At 53.8% G+C, this 13,170-nt stretch overlaps 1 long non-coding RNA gene across 2 annotated transcripts in view; it reads right to left on the bottom strand.

Moving 5' to 3' along the window:
* Positions 1-2,002: 2,002 nt before the first annotated feature.
* The window catches only part of LOC148139419 (uncharacterized), a 52,889-nt gene continuing 41,721 nt past the window's right edge, over positions 2,003-13,170 (bottom strand). For both annotated transcript variants that reach the window (XR_015753540.1, XR_015753539.1), the window contains one exon: positions 2,003-8,331. This is a non-coding gene — a long non-coding RNA (uncharacterized LOC148139419). The remainder of the gene's footprint in view (positions 8,332-13,170) is intronic.

A 13,170-nucleotide genomic window follows, 5' to 3' on the forward strand; every position in this document is an offset into this window, starting at 1 on the left:
AAGATTCGTTTGGGAATTTGGGAGATATGGTTAGTGTGTTTGTGGATTGGTGGTGTGGTGGACAGGGAAGAAGGGTCCCTGGGAATACAGAGAGATCCTGATCGACCAGGCCAGTGGGCTGTGGAACAGCAGATGGAGTTTAATTCAGATAATTGCGAGGTGTCGCGTTTTGGTAAAACAAACCAGGGCAGGACTAACACAGTCAATGGTAGGGCCTGGGGAGTGCTACAGAACAAAGTAATCTCGGGGTGCAGGTTCATATCTCCTTGAAAGTGGAGTCGCATGAAGACAGGATGGTGAAGGAAGCTTTCAGTATCGGTCAGAGCACTGAGGATAGGAGTTGATATGTCTAGCTGCAGCTGTACAGGACGTTGCTGAGGCTACATACTGTAGGCAGTTCTGGTCACCCTACTATAGAAAGGACGTTATTAAACTAGAAGGGGTTCAGAAAAGACCTACAGGATGCTACCTGGGCTGGAGTGTCTGAGTTATAAAGAGCGGTCAAATAGACTGGGACGTTTTCCCCCTGGAGAGTAGGAGACTGAGGGGTGAGCTAAGAGAGGTTTATAAAATCACGAGAGGCATGGATAAGGTACAGAGCATTTCCCCAGGATCAGGGAATCCAAAACTACAGGACAAGGGTTTAAGGTGAGAGAGAGGAGAGGTACCAGAGGGGAAATGTTTTCACACAGAGGATGGTGAGTGTCTGCAACAGGCTGCCAGAGGTAGCAGGGGAGGCTGGTACAATTTAAGATAAATTCAGACAGGGTCATGGATGGGACGGGTATGGAGAGGAAAGGACCCAACGCAGACAAATGGGACTAAACTGATTGCGAAAGCCAGGTGGCATGGCCAGGTTAGGGCCGAAGGGCCTGTTTCCAACACTGTAGACCTCTGATGACAATTATTCTGAACTGGGATTGAGGGAGGACCATTCCGTGTAGCACTCGTCCTGGTGGGAGGTGGGGGTGGGAGGGGGGAGGACGGAGATAGGAGGGGCGCCAGGGTCAGCTGCCCACTGACCTTTGACCCTTCACGTCTCCCACTGTATTATCCCACAGCTCCGAGTGCGGCCCTGGGTTTTTGGGTCAGTTTTTACCAGAATGTTGCCTGGTATGGAGGGAAGGTCTTACGAGGAAAGGCTGAGGGACTTGAGGCTGTTTCCATTAAAGAGAAGAAGGTTGAGAGGTGACTTAATTGAGACACAGAAGATAATCCGAGGGTTAGATAGGGTGGTCAGTGAGAGCTGTTTGGTGATGGCTAGCACAGGGGGACATAACTTTAAATTGAGGGGTTAGATGGGCTTCAGATTGGTTCCACAGGTCGGCACAACATTGAGGGCCGAAGGGCCTGTACTGTGCCGGAATATTCTCTGTTCTATGAAAGAGGATACTTCAAAAGCCCAGACGGAAACTCACCCCCTCCCCTTCCCCCACACCCCCCACCCCAAGCACATTTTGAGCAAAGGGGCCCATCCCATCTGGTCTCCCCTCCCCCCCCCCCCCCCCCACTTCCTGTCAGGGTGCCTCAATGGAATGTTCCGGATCTCCGTCGCTGAACCGCCGCCCTCTCCCAACCTCCCCCGAGCGGCTGGAGTGTGGAGGGTCAACGGCCCGACTGCTCTCCCCCACCCCTCGACACCGGTCCCCTCCCTCCCAACGCCCTGACTCCCCCACACTCGCCCCCTCCCTGAAGGGACAGACGTGGGGTTTTGATTGGCCAGAGGAGTGGGGGAGGGGGCTGACCGGTGTTGGGGCGGGAGGGGGGTGGAGCCTATCATCGGGGCTGTGCCGTCATTGGCCAAAGAGGTGGGGTTACTCTCAATGGGTGGGTGAACGGGTCAAGGGGGGTTGGTGTCTTCCCTCCATCCTCAACCCCCCCCCACACCACCCCCCAACCACCCGGCCCACCACCCAGGGGCTCCTCTTTCCCTCAGTTCCCCTCGCGGCCCACCACACGAGACCCCGTTCCGGGGCGAGAAATAACAGCTCGAGACTGACACTTACACATTCTTTAAAAGTCAAAATCTACACAATGAACATTATATACAAATAACTCGGCACATCGAACCAACAAACAAATGGGTGGCTTGGGGTGGGGGTGGGGGGTCGAGGGGAGTGTGATGGGGGAGAGGGATTTGGGGACAGTCATCACCGATTGATGCTCAGGGAGTACAATGAGAAAGCCTCAGGATCAGGGAGTGGGGGGGTCACAGAGTGGGGGGCTCACGGAGTGGGGGTCAGGGTGTGGGGCACAGGGGGTCAGGTTTGGGGGGGGGGGGCAGGAGGGATTATTTCCTTGTCGCTCCTTGCTCTCAGCCCACGAGTCAAAATGGCGTCCAGAAAGAATTAGGTCAACACTCAGGGAGCAGCCAATGGCAATTCAGCACACACTCACTCTCACATTCTCACACTCACTCACTGTCGGACACACTCACTCACACATTCTCACACTCACTCACTGTCAGACACACTCACTCACATTCTCACACTCACTCACTGTCAGACACACTCACTCACACATTCTCACACTCACTCACTGTCAGCACACACTCACTCACACATTCTCACACTTACTCACTGTCAGCACACACTCACTCACACATTCTCACACTTACTCACTGTCAGCACACACTCACTCACACATTCTCACACTTACTGTCAGATACACTCACTCACACATTCTCACACTCACTCACTGTCAGACACACACTCACACATTCTCACACTCACTCACTGTCAGATACACTCACTCTCACATTCTCACACTCACTCACTGTCAGCACACACTCACTCACACATTCTCACACTCACTCACTGTCAGACACACTCACTCACACATTCTCACACTCACTCACTGTCAGACACACTCACTCACACATTCTCACACACACTCACTGTCTGAAATGCTCTCACATTCTCACACTCACTGACACACACACACACACACACACACACACACACACACACACACACACAGTCACTCGCTCACACACACAAACACACACTCACACAGATACACACACACATTCACACACTTCCTGACATGGATCTCAGCCTACCCCCCCCTTTGAGGCCTAGCTGAGCCAATCCCTCGGTACTCCCTCCAGTCACACAGCAATACCTGGGGTGTGGTCTGTATGGGATGCCATTGGGAGTGGCCTTGCCGGGGGGGGGGGGGGGGGGTTGCTAAAGAGTAGCGTGTGGGTTGGCGACACAGAGAATTTCCTTCCAGTGTTAGGCAACGATAGCCCCTCACCTTAAAAACCAGGAGGCGCAGTTGGAGTTACAAAGGGGAGTCATTCACCTGCCCCAACCCACAAACCCCTAGGCCTGTCCTGACCTTAAATTAGCTGAACCTTGGCCCATATCCTGACTCTCTCTCTCTCTCCCTCGTTCTCTCTATCTCTGTCTCTCTCTCTCCCCCCCCCACCCCACCAGCTGTATCACAGTCAACAAAATCTCTCTCCCGAATTTTCCCACTCGAGAAATCTTGGGCATGGGAGACGAGCCTGCGTTCCCAGACCCTTCAGGCTTAAGTCAGGATCCAATTGACTAAAATGTTTCACTCCCCTCACCCCCCCCCCCCGTTCCGACCAGATTCTGCTCCATCTCCCCCTTGCACCCTACCCTGAGGGAACAGTCCCTCCCTATGGACCTGGTCCGATCCTGCATGGATCTCCATTCACTCCCTCCCGGGCTGTTGAGCTGACGATCAGAGCAGCGTCTCCTCTGTCTGTGTCCCACGGCGTGAGACCCTGGAGCAGTCATTAGGCCATTCGGCCCATCGAGTCTGCTCCACCATTCGATCATGGCTGACGAATATTTCAACCCCATTCTTCCACCTTCTCCCTTTGACCTTTGATCCCTTTACCAATCAAGAGCCTCTCTATCTCCGTGTTAAATAGACTCAGTGACCCGGCCCCCACAGCCTTCTGTGGGAGTGAATCCCACAGATTCCCCACCCTCTGGCTGAAGAAGTCTCTCCTTATCTCTGTTCTAAAGGGTCTTCCCTTTACTCTGAGGCTGTGCCCTCGGGTCCTAGTCTCTCCGACCAATGGAAACATCTCCCCAACATCCACTCTGTCCAGGCCGTACGGTATTCTGTGGTGTGGCTGGTTAGATCAGTTGGCTGGACAGCTGATGAGCCATGCCAGGCAATGCCAACAGCATGGGTTCAATTCCCAACACTGCATGAGTTTTACCGTGAGGGACCCTACTTCACAACCTCTCCCTCCAGCCTGAGACGCAGAGACCCTCAGGTTAAACCAACATCCATTCTTTCTCTCTGCCTCTCTCTCTCTCTCTCGCTGCCTCTCTCTCTCTCTCTGCCTCTCTCTCTCTCTCTGCCTCTCTCTCCATCTCTGTCTCTCTGCCTCTCTCTCCCTCTCTGTCTCCCTATCTTTCTCTCTCACTTCCTCGCTCTCTCTCTCTCGCTGTCTCAATAATGAGGGAGCAGGCCTCAGGCCTGGGAGGACAGACATGGCACAAGTTTCTCTGGAAACACAATCTGGTGCTGGGTCACCGTGGGAGAGGTGAGGGGCAGATCAATGGGAATCAGGGATAGTAGACATTAATCTGGCAGGGGGGAGGGGGTTACAGAGATAGGGAGGAGGTTACAGAGATAGGGAGGGCGTGTAGGGGCTGGAGGAGGTTACAGAGATAGGGAGGGGGTGTAGGGACTGGAGGGGGTTACAGAGATAGGGAGGGGGTGTAGGGGCTGGAGGGAAGGATAGGGAGTGATTCAAATATGAGGATGAGAATATGAAGACTGAGGCATTGTGGGACAGAAACGCAGTGAGCGGCATGGGGCTATTGGCGAGGTGATGGGAGGAACAGAAACCCCTGCGAGGAAGGATCTGGGCAGCAGCACGGGGTGGGGTGGGGTGGGGAGGGGGTTGTTGGTCAGCTGGGCTTTACAGAGAGAAGGAGCCCGCTCTCTGAGGAAATCCCAAGAGGGGATCATCACCTAATCTCTGCCAATTGTGCTTGTCCTTGGACTGTGTAAGGCCCCGGCCTAACCTTTCTGAACGTACCACCTTTACAGGCCCAGCCATCCTCTCTGGGCTATCGCACAGACACCTCCCGTATGTTCATACTGAGCTTCGGTGCTCAGTGAGGGATGTTCCCAAATCCGTTCAGACATTCCCTCCCCTCCAGCAGCTCACATATGGGGCAACATGCCTCCCCTCGCCCCGTCCGAGAGTTCGACCCTGAATAGACATGGGGGGAGGAACTGACTGAAGATCGATAGACCTCCCCCCCGCACCACCCCCATCAGTTAGACTGTTTGTTTTCTCCAGGGAGGTGGGGAGAAAGGAGTCTGAAACCCCACTCCACCCCCAACTGACTCACTCGCTAGCAGCAGGGAACCGAAACAAAATGGCCGCCTCTGGTCGAGCTGTGGAAACCTCATTGAACGCACGCCGCTCCCCTTCGTGCCCTTTCAGGGCGGGGGTGCGGAATAGAGGGAAGATGAGGCCGTTCGGGCAGGGTTGCAAGCATCCCCCACACCCCCCCCCCCCACAAAACCCCTGCAGAACCGAACGGCTGACCGCAGATTTTGTGCGCAGCTCCACCTCCCAGAATGCAAAGCAGTTCGGAGGCCACCTGACCTGAGCGGGAGCTGGACGAGGCTGGGGATTGAGCGGTGGGGGGGGTGGAGGGATTGGGGAGGGGGGGGTGTGGGGAGTGCTGGGGTTGGGTGTTGGGGGCGACAGCAAAAACGAAACGTTTTGTGTAAAAAAATAGCAGGACGGCAGCTCAAATGGAAGCCGTTGGCTCCCTCGGGAGCCAATCGGACGCAGGATCCGGGGAATTACGAGGGAGAGGACGGACAAGATGGACGGAATGGCAGACACGTGGGAGATCCATCTAAATCCGGACGACACATCCAGAGGCAGGACGGATGAGCACGGTCCGGGGACGTAAGTGAGGATTCTGATCCCTCTACCACACGACAGATTAAACTCAATAGAAACACATCCAATTCCTCATTGGTGGGGGGAAGGCGCCAGGGGGGGCGGGATCTCCTCCCCATTGTCCCCCCACCCCCGACGTAGCGTTACGAATAAACATGAACAAACAAAAACTCTTGAATCACTCGTTATCGCAAACACCGACAGCCCTGCACCAATCCTGTCGCAACAGGGAGCTATCATCTTCAGAGGGCCGAATGGACTTGCTCTCGCTCCTAATCCCAGCGCCTGATGTTTGGCGGCAGAATTCAAACCAGAACATTTGTTCCCCCATCAATCCCCTCCCAGGGACAGGGACAGCACGGGGTTAGATACAGGGTAAAGCTCCCTCTACACTGTCCCCCCATCAAACACTCCCAGGGACAGGGACAGCACGGGGTTAGATACAGGGTAAAGCTCCCTCTACACTGTCCCCCCATCAAACACTCCCAGGGACAGGGACAGCACGGGGTTAGATACAGGGTAAAGCTCCCTCTACACTGTCCCCCATCAATCCCCTCCCAGAGACAGGGACAGCACGGGGTTAGATACAGGTAAAGCTCCCTCTACACCCTCCCCCATCAAACACTCCCAGGGACAGGGACAGCACGGGGTTAGATACAGGGTAAAGCTCCCTCTACACCCTCCCCCCATCAAACACTCCCAGGGACAGGGACAGCACGGGGTTAGATACAGAGTAAAGCTCCCTCTGCACTGTCCCCATCAAACACTCCCAGGGGCAGGGACAGCATGGGGTTAGATACAGGGTAAAGCTCCCTCTACACTGTCCCCCCATCAACCACTCCCAGGACAGGAACAGCACGGGGTTAGATACAGAGTAAAGCTTCCTCTACACTGTCATCCCCATCAAACACTCCCAGGGACATTGGGCAGCACAGGGTTAGAGACAGAGTAAAGCTTCCTCTACACTGTCCCCCCATCAAACACTCCCAGGACAGGGACAGCATGGGGTTAGATACAGAGTAAAGCTCCCTCTACACTGTCCCCTGATCAAACACTCCCAGGGAAAGGGCTAGCACGGGGTTAGATACAGAGTAAAGCTCCCTCTACACTGTCCCCCCATCCAACACTCCCAGGGACAGGGACAGCACGGGGTTAGATACAGAGTACAGCTCCCTCTACACTGTCCCCCCATCAAACACTCCTAGGGACAGGGACAGCATGGGGTTAGATACAGAGTAAAGCTCCCTCTACACTGTCCCACATCAAACACTCCCAGGGACAGGGACAGCACGGGGATAGATACAGAGTAAAGCTTCCTCTACACTGTCCCCCGATCACACACTCCCAGGGACAGGGACAGCATGGGGTTAGATACAGAGTAAAGCTCCCTCTACACTCTACCCCCATCACACACTCCCAGGACAGGGACAGCATGGGGTTAGATACAGAGTAAAGCTCCCTCTACACTGTCCCCCATCACACACTCCCAGGGACAGGGACAGCACAGGGTTAGATACAGAGTAAAGCTCCCTCTACACTGTTCCCCCCCATCAAACACTCCCAGGGACAGGGACAGCACGGGGATAGATACAGAGTAAAGCTCCCTCTACACTGTCCCCCCATCACACACTCTCAGGACAGAGACAGCACGGGGATAGATACAGAGTAAAGCTCCCTCTACACTGTCCCACATCAAACACTCCCAGGGACAGGGACAGCACTGTTGGATAGTCCTACTCTTAGGGTCAAAATGATCAATTCAAGGTTTAATGTCCCAGAAAGAGCTGCTTGGTCCGTCCCCATCCTGGGGTGGGGGGGGGGAGAGACACGGTTTGCTGGGTAGGTGCGATACCTGTCCTCAGGCCTGGGTTAACGTCTGCTACCAATGTTTTGAGGGGGGGGTGGGGTCAGTGCTGAGTGCGGACTCGCAGAACACAGACTGGGCTCACGTCCAAAACACACAGTCCGGCCTGTGTGGGGACGCGCGAGGACGAGGGGTGAGGGGTCACCGCCTCTCACACAAACTGCCTGGCGGAAGAGGTCAAAGGGGTGAAGGTTGAGTGCGCTCCCCCTCACTCCTGGGGGAACACTGGGTGATGCAGAGGAACTGGGAATGACCAAAGGTCAGTGGAGATGGGAGAGAGATGCTTTTGGGGACAGCAGGGGTCTGGGTGATGGTGTTTGTTATAACGAGCGCCAACTCAAAATCAGTCGCTTTATATTATATCTGTTTGAGAGAAAGAGAGAGAATATCGCAGGTTTCGTGCTCTGCGGTCAGTGTGCTGGGGCTGACTTCCCACAAGGTCCTCAGCCAACTCAGTGTCTCCTCCACCATCCCTCCATCTTGTCATCTTTATCCTCAATTGTCCGTCTTCTCCCTGAGACACTGATCCTCGGATCCCAGTTTCATTCTGTGGGAAAGGGTGAGAGAGGAATGGGTCGAGAAGTCAGCATTCAGAACGCGGTAAACACAGACCAGGGTCAATACAGACCCGGATATACACAGACCGGGGTAAACACAGACCAGGGTCAATACAGACCCGGATATACACAGACCGGGGTAAACACAGACCAGGGTCAATACAGACCCGGATATACACAGACCGGGGTAAACACAGACCGGGGTAAACACAGACCGGGGTAAACACAGACCGGGGTAAACACAGACCAGGGTAAACACAGACCAGGGTAAACACAGACCAGGGTAAACACAGACCGGGGTAAACACAGACCGGGATAAACACAGACCGGGGTAAACACAAACCGGGGTAAACACAGACTGGGGTAAACACAGACTGGGGTAAACACAGACCGGGGTAAACACAGACCGGGGTAAACACAGACCAGGGTCAATACAGACCGGGATATACACAGACCGGGGTAAACACAGACCGGGGTAAACACAGACCAGGGTCAATACAGACCCGGGTAAACACAGACCGGGGTAAACACAGACCGGGGTAAACACAGACCAGGGTCAATACAGACCCGGGTAAACACAGACCGGGGTAAACACAGACCGGGGTAAACACAGACCGGGGTCAATACAGACCCGGGTAAACACAGACCGGGGTAAACACAGACCCGGATATATACAGACTGGGATAAACACAGACCGGGGTAAACACAGACCGGGGTCAATACAGACCAGGGTCAATACAGACCGGGATAAACACAGACCGGGGTAAACACAGACCGGGGTAAACACAGACCGGGGTAAACACAGACCAGGGTCAATACAGACCCGGATATACACAGACCGAGATAAACACAGACCGGGGTAAACACAGACCGGGGTAAACACAGACCGGGGTAAACACAGACCGGGATAAACACAGAACAGGGTCAATACAGACCCGGATATACACAGACCGGGATAAACACAGACCGGGGTCAATACAGACCCGGATATACACAGACCGGGATATACACAGACCGGGGTAAACACAGACCGGGATAAACACAGACCGGGATAAACACAGACCGGGATAAACACAGACCAGGGTCAATACAGACCAGGGTCAATACAGACCTGGATAAACACAGACCGGGATAGACACAGACCGGGATAAACACAGACCGGTGTAAACATAGACCGGTGTAAACACAGACCGGTGTAAACACAGACCAGGGTCAATACAGACCCGGATATACACAGACCGGGATAAACACAGACCGGGATAAACACAGACCGGGATAAACACAGACCAGGGTCAATACAGACCCGGATATACACAGACCGGGATAAACACAGACCGGGGTAAACACAGACCGGGGTAAACACAGACCGGGGTAAACACAGACCGGGGTAAACACAGACCAGGTTAAACACAGACCAGGTTAAACACAGACCAGGTTAAACACAGACCAGGTTAAACACAGACCAGGTTAAACACAGACCAGGGTCAATACAGACCAGGGTCAATACAGATCTGGATATGCACAGACCGGGACAAACACAGACCGGGACAAACACAGACCGGGACAAACACAGACCTGGATAAACACGGACCGGGATAAACACGGACCCTGATAAACACGGACCCGGATAAACACAGACCGGGATAAACACAGACCCGGATAAACACAGACCCGGATAAACACAGACCCGGATAAACACAGACCCGGATAAACACGGACCCGGACAATCCTAGTCCAGGGTAAACAGAATAAATGACAGGGTTTCGATGGAGTTTATGAGGAGACACTGTCTCTGAGGCTGGAGTGGGACTGAGATTGACGGGAAGCAGAGGGGAGGTCGAGGGTACGTTCCCTGATGGAGCCGGTTATCGTGGTGTGGGATGGACTGCCTGAATCGGAACTGATTCACCAGGAATGTTCGACAAATGGGGAGAGACCGGGGAAACAGTGGACGGAGAAAGAGTTGCAGGAACGTGCACGGGAAAGGCAACAGGAGCACCGGGAATCAGATCAATTGGACCCTGCTCCAGGGAGCTAGAATCGGGCTGATGGTCCGAATGGACTCCTCTGCTGATTCCGGGAGGGATGGAAAATTCTCCGAAGGTGGAAGTTAGAGGTCGGGCTGAACGGTGATGATCGCCAGGGTCGGGGGTCATGAGCTGGGTGATACCGGTGGACACAGGGAGTGTGGGTCATCGGGGGGGGGGGGGGTGGTCCAGGGACAAAGGGACGGGAGAGTTGGGGAAGACTGGGAATTGGGAATGAGCTGGAGCTGGATCCGAGGCGGGGGGGACAGGAGATGCCGGACGTCAGGAACTCATCCGGAGAGAAACGGGAATGCGGAACGTTCCGGGTCGGAGGAAGCGAAGGTGACAAATTGCGTTTACGTAGCACCTTCCCCCACCCACCTGGGGATTTTCCAAAACTCCCAGGGAACTGCACGCAACGGTGATCGAGGTATTGACATGACCAACAGGTCAGTAGAATGGATGGCTTTGAGGTATGTAGAGAAGAGGTGTTGGAAATCCTGGAAAAGGTGAAAATAGATAAGTCCCCTGGGCCTGATGGCATTTATCCTAGGATTCTCTGGGAAGCAAGGGAGGAGATTGCAGAGCCATTGGCCTTGATTTTTATGTCCTCGTTGTCTACAGGAATAGTGCCAGAAGATTGGAGGATAGCAAATGTGGTTCCCTTGTTCAAAAAGGGGAGTAGGGATAACCCTAGTAACTATAGGCCGGTGAGTCTCACTTCTGTTGTGGGCAAAGTCTTAGAGAGAATTGTAAGGGATAGGATTTATGCACATCTGGATAGGAATAATGTGATTAAGGATAGTCAGCATGGTTTTGTGAAGGGCAGGTCGTGCCTCACAAACCTTATTGAATTCTTTGAAAAGGTGACGAAGGAGGTTGATGAGGGGAAAGCGGTAGATGTGGTATATATGGATTTTAGTAAGGCGTTTGATAAGGTTCCCCATGGTAGGCTACTGCAGAAAATACGGAGATATGGCATTGAGGGTGAGTTGGAGGTTTGGATTAGGAATTGGCTGGATGGAAGAAGACAGAGGGTAGTAGTTGATGGCAAAGTTTCTTCATGGAGTGCCGTCACTAGCGGTGTTCCGCAAGGATCTGTTTTGGGACCATTGCTGTTTGTCATTTTTATAAATGACCTGGAAGAGGGGTTAGAAGGTTGGGTGAGCAAGTTTGCGGATGATACGAAAGTCGGAGGAGTTGTTGACAGTGAGGAAGGATGTGGCAGGTTACAGCAGGATATAGAGAAGCTGCAGAGCTGGGCAGAAAGGTGGCAAATGGAATTCAATGTAGCTAAGTGTGAGGTGATTCACTTTGGGAAGAATAACAAAAAGATGGGGTACTGGGCTAATGGTCGGATACTTGGTAGTGTGGATGAGCAGAGGGATCTTGGTGTCCATGTACACAGATCTCTGAAAGTTGCCACCCAGGTAAATAGTGCGGTGAGGAAGGCATATGGCGTACTGGCTTTTATTGGTAGAGGAATTGAGTTCCGGACTCCTGAGGTCATGATGCAGTTGTATAAGACTCTGGTGCGGCCGCATCTGGAGTATTGTGTGCAGTTTTGGTCGCCATACTATAGGAAGGATGTGGAGGCATTGGAACGGGTGCAGAGGAGGTTTACCAGGATGTTGCCTGGTATGGAAGGAAGATCGTATGAGGAAAGACTGAGACACTTGGGGCTGTTTTCATTAGAGAAAAGAAGGTTTAGGGGTGACTTGATTGAGGTGTACAAGATGATTAGGGGGTTAGATAGGGTTGACAGTGTGAACCTTTTCCCGCGTATGGAGTCGGGTATTACAAGGGGGCATAGCTTTAAATTAAGGGGGGGTAGGTATAGGACTGAAGTTAGGGGTAGGTTCTTCACTCAGCGAGTCGTAAGTTCATGGAATGCCCTGCCAGCAGCAGTGGTGGACTCTCCCTCTTTATGGGCATTTAAGCGGGCATTGGATAGGTATATGGAGGATAGTGGGTTAGTATAGGTTAGGTGGGCTTGGATCGGCGCAACATCGAGGGCCAAAGGGCCTGTACTGCGCTGTATTGTTCTATGTTCTATGTTCTATGTCAGGACAACCAGGTACAGCAAGATCCCACAAAAAGACGATGCTACGTGGACCTCAGAACCGTGACTCAGTGAGGTGGATCACTGGAGAGGTCCGACACCCCCTCCCTCTCTCTATAACCCCCTCCAGCCTCTACACCCCCTCCCTATCTCTGTAACCCCCTCCAGCCCCTACACCCCCTCCCTATCTCTGTAACCCCCTCCAGCCCCTACACCCCCTCCCTATCTCTGTAACCCCCTCCAGCCCCTACACCCCCTCCCTATCTCTGTAACCCCCTCCAGCCCCTACACCCCCTCCCTATCTCTGTAACCCCCGCCAGCCCCTACACCCCCTCCCTATCTCTGTAACCCCCTCCAGCCCCTACACCCCCTCCCTGTCTCTGTAAACCCCCTCCAGCCCCTACACCCCCTCCCTGTCTCGGTAAACCCCCTCCAGCCCCTACACCCCCTCCCTATCTCTGTAAACCCCCTCCAGCCCCTACACCCCCTCCGTGTCTCTGTAAACCCCCTCCAGCCCCTACACCCCCTCCCTATCTCTGTAACCCCCTCCAATCCAGCCTCTCGAACATCCCCCATTCCCCCTCGGCCTACCAGTGGTGCCTGTGCCCAGTGTCCTGGGTCTGGGATCTGCTCCCCCCAGCTCCACATCTCTCTGGTCATTATTGAACAGGAGAGTCCCGGAGAGATTGACCAGGATGTTGCCGGGAATGGGAGGGTTTGAGCTACAGGGAGAGGCTGAA

The sequence above is a fragment of the Chiloscyllium plagiosum genome, unplaced genomic scaffold, assembly GCF_037043375.1.
Source record: "Chiloscyllium plagiosum isolate Xiang-an unplaced genomic scaffold, Cpla_swu_hap1 HiC_scaffold_38, whole genome shotgun sequence".
Taxonomy (NCBI): domain Eukaryota; kingdom Metazoa; phylum Chordata; class Chondrichthyes; order Orectolobiformes; family Hemiscylliidae; genus Chiloscyllium; species Chiloscyllium plagiosum.